The sequence below is a fragment of the Podarcis liolepis genome (assembly GCF_965112155.1).
Source record: "Podarcis liolepis genome assembly, chromosome: 3".
In the NCBI taxonomy this organism is placed as follows: Eukaryota; Metazoa; Chordata; class Lepidosauria; order Squamata; family Lacertidae; genus Podarcis; species Podarcis liolepis.
Genome location: NC_139557.1, coordinates 77,551,199 through 77,566,805, shown reverse-complemented (window position 1 = coordinate 77,566,805; position 15,607 = coordinate 77,551,199).

The following is a 15,607-nucleotide window of genomic DNA, read 5'->3' as shown; positions in this document are numbered from 1 at the left end:
GCTCAGGAGAAGAACTTTTCTTTGACACCTGATTCTTCTTCTTGTGGTGATCACTCTTAGCCGAGTAAGATTGTCTAACATGAATAGTAAGTGACTGTGTAGGCCAATTCTGAATCCACAAATCCTTCCACAGTGGGGACATAGGTTTCCGGGTGGGAGTTGATCATGGTGTGGGTTTGCCAAACATGCCTTTCTCTTAGCACGTTTCTCCCTTTTGTCCTGAGTTCGAGCATCTTCAAAGCCCATGACACCTTTGGTAAACGCTGTTCTCCAGTTGGAGCGCTCACAGGCCAGTGCTTCCCAGTTGTCGGTGTTTATAGTTTTCTTTGACACCTGTTGTCCACTTACTGCCTGATTGCTTGTTTTATGCAGCAACATCTGCTACCATGAAATTCCCTGCCTTGCCTCACATCATCTGCTTAGGAACCGCCATTTATTCCTCGTGGTTTGTGTTTTTCCAGACTTTCCACTCTGTAATCGACCAACCAACCAATATTCCTTTGAGAAATGCCAGCGCATTTCTTTGAAAAAGACTTTCTTTGAAGTTTCTTTTTGGTAGATGGCAAGAGCTGTGGCTTAATTCTTTATTTTAAACACATTTATTGTATATAATACACCTTTCCTCTGCAAGTATATAGCCTTCATTGAGGGAAATGAGCAAGGCATCAAACTAACCATTGCCCTTAATATCAGGGCAAAGAAATACAGACTTTTACACCCAAACGTTTCTTCTGGACATTGTATAAAACAGGGTTTGGTATGCCTGTTCAGGTGTCACAGAACTGGAAGTAATATGGGTGAGTTCCAATTGCTGAGGAATTTGTGTGTAAAGGAAAAGATGCCAGGTTTTTAAGTAGACTTACCTTGAACTTACCTCCATGTAATTGTCCTGTTGTGGTGGTTCCTTATATATAGGTTAACTCCAGTGTGCCAAAGCACACTCTCTGTATGAACACCTGTCCTCTCCATGGAAGTGGATGTAGAAGCTTGCAAGAGAAGCAAAAGGGATAGCTTAGTAGAGCATGGGACTCTTAATCTCAAGATCACGGGTTTGAGCCCCACATTGGGCAAAAGATTCCTACATTTCAGGGGGTTGGACTAGATGACTCTCCCGGTCCCTTCCAACTCTACAATTCTACGATTCTATCATTCTAAGACATCTGCATTCACACTGCAACATTGTGGACCTCTTTGCATGGGAGCATACTGCAGCCTTCCCCAAACTGGTGTCTTCCAGATGTTTTGAACTATAAAAGGTAAAGGGACCCCTGACCATTAGGTCCAGTCGTGGCCGACTCTGGGGTTGTGGTGCTCATCTTGCTTTATGGCCGAGGGAACCGGAGTACAGTTTCCGGGTCATGTGGCCAGCATGACTAAGCCGCTTCTGGCGAACCAGAGCAGCACATGGAAATGCCATTTACCTTCCCGCCTATTTATCTACTTGCACTTTGACGTGCTTTCGAACTGCTAGGTTGGCAGGAGCAGGGACCGAGCAACGGGAGCTCACCCCATCGTGGGGATTCGAACCACTGACCTTCTGATCAGCAAGTCCTAGGCTCTGTGGTTTAACCCACGTCCCTGTTTTGGACTATAACTTCCTCCAATTTTTAACAGTTCTGGAAAACTGCAAAATTCAAATGGCAGAATTGCTTGTAAGAACGTGACTCATTTTGCTACTATTATTAAATGCATTGACTTGAAATTGTCATAAATATGTAAGAGATATTTCTCCCCTTTCTTAGACATAGAGAAACCCAGTCCCTGTGGGATACAATGTAAAAGTTTTAATTAATTGAGGGAAAGAAAACTAGAAAGAATATGCATTGACTATCAATGGGGTGGCTCAATGTAACTGTGGTGGAAATGAGGCAAAAATGAATGGTGAAATCAGCAGCTTCTCTGCATACCCCACTAGTATCATCGTAGCCTGCTTTCCAAATGCAAATTGGTTCTCTTCAGAGAAAAGAAATTATCCTATCGATGCAGCCATCTCCCAGGGAATAGCCACCCAGACCACAAAAGCATCTATACTTGCATAGTTCACTCAGGTGGGATATGAGCAGGGCTGGATTTAGGTTTGATGAGGCCCTAAGCTACTGAAGGTAATGGGGCCCTTCATATGTCCAGCTGTCTTTTGTCAACAACAAATTGTCGCTGTTTTTTGTATTGAATATGTGCTATATTGTAATTTATGGACCTAATAGGTATCTAAAGCCATTTGAACATAACAAAATATGTATTTTATCGAAGTAATTGTTGAACTGAAATACAATTCAGAAGAAGCATATTAATATTAATATTTGTTTTTCCTTTACATTTTTGCCCCCCCCAAGAGAGCTATAGCTTGTTTAGCTTATACGTAAATCCGGCACTGGATATGAACTGCTCAGGAACCACAAAGCCCCCCAACAGCCAAGAACTTTAGTAGGCTGCCACCTAGTGCTCATGGTTATTACTACAAGTGTAGTAATAGTTGAATACTTTTAAGGAGCTGTTTCAGGTACTGGTCTTTGGGACCTACAGATACAGAGAAACCTTCCTCATGCCTTGCTATTCTCCTCTTGCTGCCTTGTCCACAGAGATCCTTAAGCAAATCCCAACATCACAGTATACAAGAGGAAGGATGCAAGTAGCAAATGGTGAGTCTGAAGAAATAACATGTCGTACTTTCAAACCTTATGGACAATTTCAGCCAGTATGAGCATCCATCAAACAAGACAACGGACGTTAGGATTGCTAACATCTCTCAAAGTGACTGTAGCAGATGCCTCCCATTTTCCGATTAGGGATGCTTGAAGATAACAAGAATATAAATCTGCATTGTTCTAACAACTGCACCATTCATACCATTGGGGGCATTTTCATTGAGATGATGGTAGTTTGGCAGATGATTACTGTGCAAGTTAGGAATACAAATGACTTGACAGAATAGGACAGAAGGCTCAGTTCTTATTGATCGCATACATGTGCAAAATGTATGAGAATTGTAATTAACAGCAGAGCCATAATTAACATTTGAATCAGGTATGTACCAAACTGAAAATGAATTCTGTAGTTATCACATACAGATAAGAAACAACACCCTCATGATTTTAATGGTGTTTTTTTAAAGAGATTTCAGTGGATTGTGAACCATATGTAGAATAAAAGGGCAGGATTTGAGGTGGGAAAACAAGAAGGGTATTAAGAATTTAAGCCTGATTTCTAAGACCTAGCTCTCAAACTTAAACCAAGTATTTCTACTTTACTACAGCAGGTGTCAGGGGGAGATGATTGCACAAGATGACAGGACTGCAAAGGGAATGGGTAGAAGGAACCACAACTGTATCTTCTCTTTTTTTTATATAAGATATTTGTTAAGATTTTCAAAATATTACAAAATAAAAATAAAAAAGAAGAAAATACAAAATAAAAATAGTTAAAAACAACTCAATCTTTCCATTACTTATTTTTCATTAGCTTGTTTCCCGGACCTCCTCACGCCTCCCTTTTTTGTATTCCAGTTCGGTTTGTTGGTTCAGCAAATCCTTACCCTCTTTGTTTATCCTAGTCTTTAATCTTAAAATATTGTAATGTTAAATTTTTACCTATTAATAATCCATTTTTCATATTCTCTTATAGTATTACAGCTGAAAACCACTTAATTTCTATCCAACATCATTCTAACATTCATTAATTTTACAATATTTCTGCAGATAGTCTTTAAATTTCTTCCAATCTTCTTCCACCGACTCTTCTCCCTGGTCTCGGATTCTGCCAGTCATTTCCGCTAGTTCCATAGGTTCCATATAGTCCATCAACTGTATCTTCTCCCACTCTATTATAGTATTTTAAAGGTGAGGTATGATATTATTGTTGTTATTAAAATTTATATACCACCAAATATCTCTGGGCAGTTCACAAGATAAAAATACTGGATAAAAGCACAAAATAAATAGTTAAAACAGAAAAAAACAAAGCAAAAGAATAACCCTTGTCCCACAAACACATTTAGAAGTATGTAGAATATTAATCAGTCTGAGGCCTGGGTGAAGAGAAACATTTTTGCCCGGTGCCTAAAGATGTATAATGAAGGTTCCAGACAAACCTCCCTGGGGAGAGCATTCCACAGACGGGGAGCCACTGCAGAAAAGGCCCCTTCTCGTGTTGCCACTCTCCAGACCTCTCGAGGAGGGAGCACACAAAGAAGGATCTCAGTTTAAGATTGCAGAGTCCAGGTCAGTTTATATGGGGAGAGGTGGTTCTTGAGGTATTGCAGTCCTGGCACTAAGAGATGGCAACTGAAGGCCATACAGTGGTACCTCAGGTTACATACGCTTCAGGTTACAGACTCCGCTAACCCAGAAATATTACCCCGGGTAATATTTGCTTCAGGATGAGAACAGAAATCGTGCTCTGGCGGCGCGGTAGCAGTTGGAGGCCCCAATAGCTAAAGTGGTGCTTCAGGTTAAGAACAGTTTCAGGTTAAGAACGGACCTCTGGAACGAATTAAGTACTTACCCCGAGGTACCACTGTATATGTATATCTACCTCTGCCATCGTGAATATTCAGGATGAAGTCCAATGTGGCTACCAGAGACATTATTACAGCCCCAGCCAAGAAACCAGCAGCTATTTAGAAACATAGCCATGCTGATTTTATTAAGATTCAGCTCGATAACGAAAGATGCTGTTCTCTTTGTTCCATTTGCATAACAATGGAACTTGTTAATGAGGGCCTGCTTTAACTTCAGCCTACAAGAGCCATTAGCCACATAATTAACGAACCTGTCTTCTAAGCTACAAAGTGTCATGTATGGCTCTGAAAAACTTTTGAACCCGAGGCTAATCCTTCTTATTGAAAGCACGTTTTTTTTAAACAAAGAATGATTATGTGGTACGGTTTATAGTGAGTTATATACTCGTGCTGCATGACACCAACAGATCTTCTTCCCACGATTCCTATTAAAAACTAATTAGATATATCAAAGGGGGAGGGAAGCCTCCCACATAAACTCTTATGAACTCATGTTCAAAGCACACCCACATATGTACTGATTTACTGCTAAAAATATTTCAAAACTGGAGCTGGTTGTGAAATATTTTATTTATTACATTGATGTCTTGCCTTTCATCTGTGCAATGCAAGGGATTTACAGCCCACCAGCCAAGCACAGCTCAGAACTGGACCTGCTTAGCTTGCTGTGAAGTGGTTTGGGGCAAAGGCCCCTGTTCCTGGGGCAACCGAAAAGCCTTTGTCTCTTCCTACCTAGGCTCCGATTCCTGACCTGTGCTGCTCAGCAGCTCATACACATCAAATGCAGCAGGCAAACGAGGATTCAGGTATACTCTGCTGACCGTTCCCGTACATTTCTCTTGCTCTGATTCTGTTCATTAAGTGGCAGCCATGGGAAGAGAGTGATCCCCTTATGCTGTAATGTGGGGGTTGGTCGAGTCTGACCTAGCTTGATAATGGGTTTCCAGGTTCAGAATATGCTCCAAAATTGGGCTGAGAGTAGCTTTTTCACATGTGTCCAAGAGGTTGCCTCTAAAAGCATGTCTTCACGCAGCTGCAGAGGCATCTCGTCTTATCTTCAGCACTACAGGGCAAATATTGCAGAATAATGTTAACGTAGCGTTGAGCTTTAATCAAAAGAGCTGGAGATTCCAGGCTCAGTTGAAACACATTTAATATAATGCATTTAATACTACGTTTTTACAAAAATGGATCCAAAATGTTAATCATGTTGCAGTGTCTGATCTCTTCACAGGTATGAAAAGTGAACATTGCCAGTTCCTATTTTCACCCATCTGAATGCCACACAGAGTCACAGTGTGTAGCCCACTACAGAAAAAAGGGGCGATCTTACCACATCAAGGTACTAGTTGCTAGCTTTATGTTTGCGTCCTGAGGCTAAAGTGAAAGATCCATTCTGTACATCTCTTTCTTAATCTTGTCCTTTTCATAGCACAATGTCCCCAGTTTCCAGTGAGTAAGATAGCAGAGCGCGAGAAGGAAAGATAAATTGTGGCGCCGAAAAATGGAGAGGAAGGACTTGCAAAGAGAGTTCTAACTGCTTGCAGAGGGAACAGAGCATATTGTCCAAAGCAGAGCTGGGATGAAAGAAGGGCAGACAAACTATCAAATATAGCTAAACTGTGAATCAAACACTGAACACTCAGTTATGTCTTGTTTAATATGTCACACCAGCCATGTAGCTCCTGCTGAAAATGTGAACCATATGGGTGACACTCATTGTGGTGAGCTATATAAATTCTTTTTTTTAAAAAAAAAACCAACTATGCTTAAAAAAAATCCAAAGAAAATGAGCATCCAATTATTTGCCCTTACACCATGTCCTTAATAGGTCTGGGCTTTGGATGATATCAATATCTCATCCAAAGACGGTTTGAAGTCTACATTGTGATATTGGTTTCATAATTTTCGACCTGGCAATATATTGCGAATCATGGTGTGTGTGTGTGTGTGTGTGTGTGCGCGCGCGCACGCTATGCAAAAATCACAGTGTGGGGAAAACTGTGAAGCCAGCCAATGCCTCTACATAGTTCCATCCTTATTTCAGACATCTTGATATATCAGTATACAGTAACATGATGCTTAGATGGTGATATAGCACGATGTAGAAAACCAGATATTGCTCAGCCCTAGTCCTCAGTTCAAATCACATGCACATTTATAGCTTAAGCCCAAAAAGATTCCCCTTTAAAAATTCTTATTTTATTTCATGTATACACCAACCCACACTGTTTTGTCTTGTTATTAAATTGTTCATTTAAAAAATAAATAAGGGAAGTGGGATGTGGTAGGAGGAGGGGGAGGATTGGGATTCCAGAAAGGAAGAGGAAGGTAACTTCAGAGAACATGATGCTTCTGCAGTTTCTCTTTTCTGTAGTTCATGCAAAAGTTTTTCAAAATCTGTTGACAATGTTAATAAGATAGAAACAAAAACATGTGCGGACCACACATGCACATTTCATCACCGGGCTCCCATCAGACCCCTTATACACATGCAAGGCAGAAAAACTGGGAAAAGCCAAACAAAAAAGGTAATTATGTTGTACAACTGTGGCTGGGGACAAGTCTTTTGCCAGGCAACAGTAGTCTGAAAGGGTTGGGACATTTATTTTTCCCTCCCTTTGGTTCAGAATCTTCCTTCTATGCCTGTTTATATTTATTTCATGCCTGTAATTAAAAAACGTTAGATTATATGCTTCTTCTTTTTTTGTAAGACTCCTAAACACTATGAGCCCTAGAATTAAGGACCCTCTTTGACTCTAATAGTTGTCAAAGATCAGAAGCTACATTATATGGTTTGCATAATAAGCTGCAGTCCTGCCCCCTCAACTCATGACATATTAGATCATCCTTTGTCAGAATCACATCCTTGGATACCACAGACAGGGATTCTGAGATGAAAGGAACTCAGACTCATACAGCTACAGTGGTACCTTGGGTTAAGAACTTAATTTGTTCTGGAGGTCCGTTCTTAACCTGAAACTGTTCTTAACCTGAGGTACCACTTTAGCTAATGGGGCCTCCAGCTGCTGCTGTGCCGCTGGAGCATGATTTCTGTTCTCATCCTGAAGTAAAGTTCATAACCCGGGGTACTATTTCTGGGTTAATGGAGTCTGTAACCTGAAGCATCTGTAACCTGAAGCGTCTGTAACCCAAGTCACCACTGTATTAGGAGGATGAGCCTGCCTCAGGGAATATTCCAGATCCTAGCCTGTCCCAGAAGACTGGGCAAACCTCAGCAAAGGGGGAGCACTTCAGGGAAAGACAGCTTAGGGTTGACTCAGCCCTATGAAGAAGGAACTTGAAATCATCACCCAGTCAAACCACCAGCTGCTCCAAGGCTCTCAATTCCTAGTTCTCTGCACATGTTACATGATAAGAATTTATTTTGAGGTATTAACAATATTAATACATTGGTGAATGACAACATTCAAATTGCAAATGGCAAAGCCATAAAAGTGTTTGGAGCAGGCTCAGGAATTCTAAGTGGCTAGCTAAGTAACAAAGTGAAACAGAACCCCTTGCAGCAATTTTGTACGTTCCAGAATTGAACTGCAACATGCTAAGTGTGTCTACTTTGGACAGAAACGGTGTCAGTGTGTTGTTTGAAAATGGCCAGTGTCAAGTATCCAGAGATGGGGAAATATTTCCTGAAGCACATCTAATCAATGGTGTATATGAGACTAATCTTTAAGAACCCCAGTCTGCATGTGCCTCAAAACCCACCAGTAGGACAAGATGGCACAGAACACTTGACCACAGAGACACCAAAGCCATCATAGAACTGCGATGCAAAGACCTTGCTGGAAGAATAAAGGTAACCCAAGATGCCTCAACCACAGCAAAGTGCCTAAGTTGTGTTTCAGAGAAAAATATTAAACCTACTTTTCCTTCATGTACTGAGCAAAGAAGCATTAGAGTGCTTGATGTGGTCTATCGTGATGTATGTGGTCCACTGAATATTCTCTCAATAGGGAAAAACAAGCACATTTTAATATATTTAATGGTTCATACCAAAATGCAAACCATTAAATGGACCTATGAACTAGGGGGTGTATCTAACAAAGTCATTGTGTGAGTGGAAGAAATTCTGCTTATGCAAGGGAACTTCCCCTCCCTCTGCTCCCCTCTCCTGCAATCCATCCATTTAAAAAACCATCAAGTTTTGCCATTATAGGAAGAGAGAGATGCTATATGGAAACACCAGCTTGTGTTCTATGAAAGTGAATGCTATGGAAATGAAGAAAGAAAATCTTATTGCATGAGCTGCGTGTTAACAAGAAGGCAGAAAAGACTGAGCTGTGGTGTGTAGCATGTGACACGAAGTCCTAAGTGAAGAGCAAAAAGAATAGCATCATTAACTGGAATCAGAGCAGAGATGAAATGTAAACTGACAGTGGAATAAAGGCTGATTGGCAAACCACTGGCTAATTATATAGCACTTAAAATCTTTTTTCTTTTTTTGTGTGACAAACTTAACAGCAGGCAGCAGAACAGAGCAAGCAAGCAGTAGCATTCAGGGAAGAGTCCAAGGCAGAAAGACAAATATTTTTAAAGTTTGGAATAAGGAATATGAAATCCATGCTAGGAAACATGACTGTGGCAAAATGAAAAGACTTGAAAAAGAGCTTCCTGTTAATCAGCATATAGTTAACCTTTCATTGAATGGTAACATGGAAATTGGCAGTAACTGGAAGGATGTCAAGTTTTCCTGAGCCCCTACCTGTCAAGTTGCCATCTAAGATAACACCAGCAACCACTGAAACAGATTTAAGCGTGATAATACTAAGGGCTATGTTGTGCTTTCATATTTCAGAAAACTGGGGGAAAGATGCTTTTCTCATCTCTTGGATAAAGAGCAATAGGCTGTAATTTATTGCTGGAAATGTTGCCATGATCTTCTCTTCCATAATGTTACCAGTGTTTGTGGGACAAACAAGGCATTTGGGCATAGCTAATGTTAGAGGACAGCTTGCTAGCCTTATTTCCATAATTCTAGATTCAGGTAGGTAGCCGTGTTGGTCTGACACAATTGAAATAAATAAATAAAAATAAAAAATTGTCTAGTAGCACCTTAGAGACCAACTAAGTTTGTTCTGGGTATAAGCGAGGTATCTGAAGAAGTGTGCATGCACATGAAAGCTTATACCCAGAACAAACTTAATTGGTCTCTAAGGTGCTACTGGATAATTTTTTTATTTTTTTAAAACTTATTTCCATAGTCACTAAACTAGGATTGGTCCAGGTTTCACTGAAGTCAGTGGCATCCAATGTGCTTCCCTCCAGATGCTGTGAGCTACAACTACCATAAACTCTGGCCATTGGTCATGCTGGCTGGGTACCCCGACCTGAGTAGAGCAGTTGCATTGCCAAGCTCAAGCAATGTGGAAGTTCTACAACTGGGCAAGACTTGGGGGTCATTTCAAACACTGTTGCTCTCACATAGGTATGATATCAATGAAAAGCTCTTTCCTGCGGAAAAACACACTGCAGAAGTGGCAATCTGTAAGCAGTATATGTCTGTGGCAACATATATAGCCTTTGTATGCCAGCAGCTGTCTTAAAAAGAAGAGACATCACCTTGCCAACAAAGTTCCATATAGTTAAAGCTATGGTTTTCCCAGTAGTGATGTATGGAAGTGAGAGCTGGACCATAAAGAAGGCTGATCGCCGAAGAATTGATGCTTTTGAATTATGGTGCTGGAGGAGACTCTTGAGAGTCCCATGGACTGCAAGAAAACCAAACTTATCCATTCTTAAGGAAATCAGCCCTGAGTGCTCACTGGAAGGACAGACCCTGAAGCTGAGGCTCCAATACTTTGGCCACCTCATGAGAAGAGAAGACTCCCTCGAAAAGACCCTGATGTTGGGAAAGATGGAGGGCACAAGGAGAAGGGGACGACAGAGGACGAGATAGTTGGACAGTATTCTCGAAGCTACCAGCATGAGTTTGACCAAACTGCGGGAGGCAGCAGAAGACAGGAGTGCCTGGCGTGCTCTAGTCCATGGGGTCATGAAGAGTCGGACACAACTAAATGACTAAACAACAACAACATGCCAGCAAAAATGCTGCCTGGATGTGTCTGGATGGATGTGTGCAGCTGAGAATAGTTGCGCTCATGTGGGGCACTATCTTGAGCAAGAGTCTGGCATAGAAACTTGTATGGTACTCTCGCCTTATCATTTCCATAACAAGAATAATCATTTCCTGCAAATGACTCCTGATCACCCTCCTCATTAATCCAGACTTCAGATATCCCTTGTATTGCTGGGGTATGTGCAGTAGAGGATAATGAAAATCATGCCTGAGTGCCTATATGATGGGGAATGAATGGGAGTTGGATCAATCAGAAATTGGGATGGCGTCTGTAAATTTGGGGCTGTTCTTGGAAAAAAGGGACACTTGGAGGGTCTGCAATCAGAAGAATAATGTGGATCCTAATATCTATATCTAGCTATTTCTTAGGTGTTGAATGTCAGGGTGAAGAAGTGGTAAATTTATAGCAGTGTACATTTATGTATTTTTTTAGAGAGAGAGCAGAGCAGTGCACATTTATTTGAGAGCTTTAAAAGTTCTGATTTTAATTATAGTCAATCAGCGGACAATTTTAAATTTGCTGCATTTAATGTGCATGCAGAGAGCTGTGACTGTTTTAACGCTGGAAAGGTGGGAACTGGCTGTGGTACAAATGGTAAAAACATTCACGTGAGTGTGGAGTGGCAGCTGGAAAGGTACAGCACACTTGCTTTCATACTATTGAAATAATGTTTGTCCTGAACATATAATAAAATATGTCAGATCTGAACAATAGAAAGATGGAGCAGCATCACTGGGCAGCAGATAGTGAGCTGTGTGTCTGTTGCCTGCCATGAGTTACTTTCTCTGCTGCTTTTAATGCTTTCAGGTGGCGTATCAATCAAGGCAACAGCAGTGATTACTCAAGATTTACAGCGGTATCAGTTCAAATCAATCTTTAAAGAGGTTTGTGGAATATGGGCTTGATAGAGTACGAATGACAGTGAGACTACATTAGTATTTCTTTCTTACAATTTTTGCCTCATAGCAAGTGCCTGGAGGAAAGAATTGCAGATCTTGCCACTAGCAGGGTTTCACCACTCTCCTGGTTTCTGCTGCTAAACACAGAGAGTCCACAGCAAGAATTCTTCATGAAATAACAGTGCAACACTCTGTTTTTGCCTCTTCCTTCCCAAATCAATGAGGAGAGCAATGTGTTGCTGTCTGGGTGACAGGTAAAAAAGCCAGTCACCTGAGGCCCCCTGGGCCTTGCTTCTTTCAACCATCCATCTTCCTTGAAGTGTCAAGTCCACTACTGTGAAAGAATTCTTAACTTTCTTAAACCCTGAGGAGTTACTTCTTTTTTACTTCCTCAACTTTTATGAGAGAAGAATGGGAAGACCTGATGTACACAGCTGGGCTCAGCCATCGCATTTGCTTTTGGTAGGGAATATCTCCTGAGAACAAGGACAGCCTCCGGTTTCAATTCTGAGAGAAACTGACAGGCCTTGAGTTACCTGACAAGGGCAATGCGCTGGGGTCTTTTTGAGGCAGGCCTTGGGCCTTTACAGCAGGCTCATTTCTATCACCTTGCCACTCCTGGTGGCCACCTTTATCCCTCCGTTTGTTACCCATTGAGCTGTTGTGACCCTCACCCCACCCCAGGTTGGCCTTTTGCTTCATATTTTGCAGAAAATACCACTTGCTCCTCATTCACAGCTGGTATTTAGGGCCAAATCAGATGAGACATTATAAGATGTGATACACAATCACTTAATGTAAAGATCGGTCCCATGGGGTGGGGATTTTTTGTCAGGACCATGGCAGAGAGGGCAAATGGGTTAAACTCCCCCTTCCCAGCTCCTACAGTTCTAATGCTGCTTATGTTCCCTCACACACACCACAGCTGCTATTTACATCTTTTAAATGCGCAAATTAATTACATTCATGATATCACATCTAGTTTGAGCCTGAGGCATCTTGCTGGTAGATAAACTGGATTAAGAGGCTCCAGGCTATTACTGCTTCACATTTTATATGAAAGCAGAATAGGAAATTCCAGTGGCTCATACATATTCTGTTTCATGCTTCCTGTGAACTATTCAGGATGGGAATTTATATTTCACAGTGTGATGTGAGAGGATATAAGAGGAACAACAAGATGTGACTTGAATTGGGCTAATGCAATTAAACACACCTGTTTTTTTAAATCTGTAAACAGGAACTACTAGGAAGAGGGAAGTTTAACTCTTTCTCTCCTTGCCACAGCCCCCCCCCCCATACTTCTCTAAAAGTGATATTTGAATTTCAACAGACGCTCTGGTTGATGCCAAAGGAGTGACTTGCACTTTCTTTCCATCTTTCTGTTAGGTAATGAGCAAAATTGCCCAAGTGGATGATTACCTAGACCAGTGTTTCCCAACCACTGTTCCGCGGCACACTAGTGTGCCGCGAGATGTTGCCTGGTGTGCCGCGGGAAAAATTAAAAAATTCGAAAGATTTATTATTATTTTTTAAAGTCAAATTTTCAATTGGGGCGCCGTCACTAGATGACCCCTGGGGTTCCCTCCCTCCCTCCCGCTCTGCGCCTCCCTCCTCCTCCTCCTCCGGGGAGGCCCTTCCTGGCTCTTGGCCAAGGCTTGGCGGCTGCCACTCACTCACTCGCTCGCCCACCCGTCCCTCCATCCCTGCACCCGGCCTCTCCCCCTCCGTCCCCGGCGCGGGGGCTGCCGGGATCCGTAGTGCCCTCGCCCTTGGGCTCCGCTCCTGCGCGGGGTGCGCGAACTACGTTTCCCAGTGTGGCCTGGCGGGCCGGGCATTTTGTTTGAAGCGCTCTTCTCCCGGCCATGGAATGAGCGCAGCGGCGGCGGCCGGCCGGGCAGGGGCTCTTCCGCGCAGACCCCACGCAGCCTGCCTGCGCCCCCGCGGAGATCGGGTGGCAGGATGGAGCCCGGGGATCCCCGTGGAGGCGGAGCGGCGGAGGCGGAGGCTGCCCCCCAGGTAGGGCTGCGTCGGGGGGGGGATTATTTTTGCAATGCTGCATCCGCGCCGGAGGGGACGCATCGGACCGCGGGGAGACCCCTTGGCGGGCGTGCAAGGCAATGCATGCGTGCAGGCGTTGCATGGAGTGCAGTGCAATGCAATGGCAACACGGCGCCCTGCATGCATGCATGCAACTTCCACCGGCGCTCCGGACTTGGCAGGTGAGGGGGGTCCCCAGTGGGCGGCAGAGAGAGCCGGGAGGGCGAAGGGGAGCCAGGGGGAGCAGCGCTGCTCCCCGAGCCGAGCCCGGGGGGAAACTTCGGCGTCGTTGCGCCGGGTGTTGGAAGCGGAGGCTGGCGGGGCCCCCTCACCTGCAAAACCTGGTCGCCTCTCATATATTTCGTGCATTGCATTCATCGCCCGCTTTCTCCTCCAAGGAGCTCCCGGGGGCGCGCGTGGTTCTCCCCGTGTTATCCTCGCAACAACAGCCCTGCGAGGTGGGTCAGGCGAGTGGCCCAAGGGAGCACCCAGGGATTGTCCTGGCCAGGTGGGGTGATTTGAACCCTGCTCTCTGCCCAGTCTTCGTCCTCATTTAGCCCCCACATGTGCATGACTGTGCATGACTGAGGTTTTCCCCCCTCGTCTTGGCTATGGTGTGAGTCTGTGCTGTTAATTAATGGGGTTCTGCCTTCGGAGAAGATGAGCCAGCCCTCAAGGAGGTGATTATGTAATTTGCTAGCAATTCATATCCCTCCCGGCGTGACGCTGCGCGCTGACGTCACGGGGCTGTAATGGTGGTGTGCCTCGAGATTTTTTTCATGAAACAAGTGTGCCTTTGCCCAAAAAAGGTTGGGAAACACTGACCTAGACAACTAACGGGTGACTTGGATATGAGGATTTATATTCTCTGCAAATTAAATATAGCGTCAGATGGCAAGCTTGGTTTTAGGATCCAGCACCACATTTCTTAGATGAGCTAAAGGAAAATGAAAACCCAATTCTGTGTTAGAGTTGTTCAGCAGAATTCTTTTTCTGGACCTCGTGTAGAAATCAATTCTTTCCACCACAAGAATGCATGTCAAGGCTTAACTGCAGAACAGTCTGAAACAGTGCTATTTTTCTAGTGTATCTGAAGAAGTGTGCATGCACACGAAAGCTCACACCAAGAACTAACTTAGTTGGTCTTTAAGGTGCTACTGGAAGGAATTTTTTTTATTTTGACTATTTTTCTAGAAATAGGATGCCGGAACTCATCATGAACACCTCCCTCATTCTCTTATAATGGCAATGGCGCCCACCTGAGAGGTGCCCAGAACTGAGTTTTGGCAAGTTCTGGCTGAAAAGAAGTCCTGGTCTTAAATACGAATTACAATAAGATAAATGTAAAAAAAAATAAAAAAATTATGGTAAACAGTCTTACTTGAAAAGCTAACCGTCAGACTGAAACTGACATGGGGACAAATAAAAGAGGACACATTCACCCCAGCAGCCATTCCCTGCCCTTCCCCCACTCTCACTGCCAAGGAAAAATAATAAATGAATAGAGAGAGAACCTACCCAAGTGACGCTGACACAAAAGCTCCACACATACATTAAATAAAAGAATATAAGCTTTACCACCCCACCCTTCTCCCCTTCTCTTCTTCCCCAACCTTATACTGTATGCAACACTAATGTCTCACATCCAATGTAAGTGATCTGTAGAAAAGACTCTACAACCTGAAAAAAGAGTCAATTCACACACTTTTGTAAACCAAGAAAATCTTTAATAGTTTTTTATTTAGTTTAAAAATAATGAACTCCACACAATACAAGCAAACAATGGGGTTCAGTCCTTTCTGAAGTTCAGTAAACTTTCTTCTCTCAAGTCCCAGAGGGAGATCCCAAGCATGTTCACCATCACAGAACTTTTCTATCTGCCAAACTTTGTTGAAGCAATTACAGTGCAGCCATTACATACTGTATGATTGTAGACTTCTACCATATTGTTGTTGTTTAGTTGTTTAGTCCTGTCTGACTCTTTGTGACCCCATGGACCAGAGCACGCCAGGCACTTCGGTCTTCCACTGCCTCCCGCAGTTTGGTCAAACTCA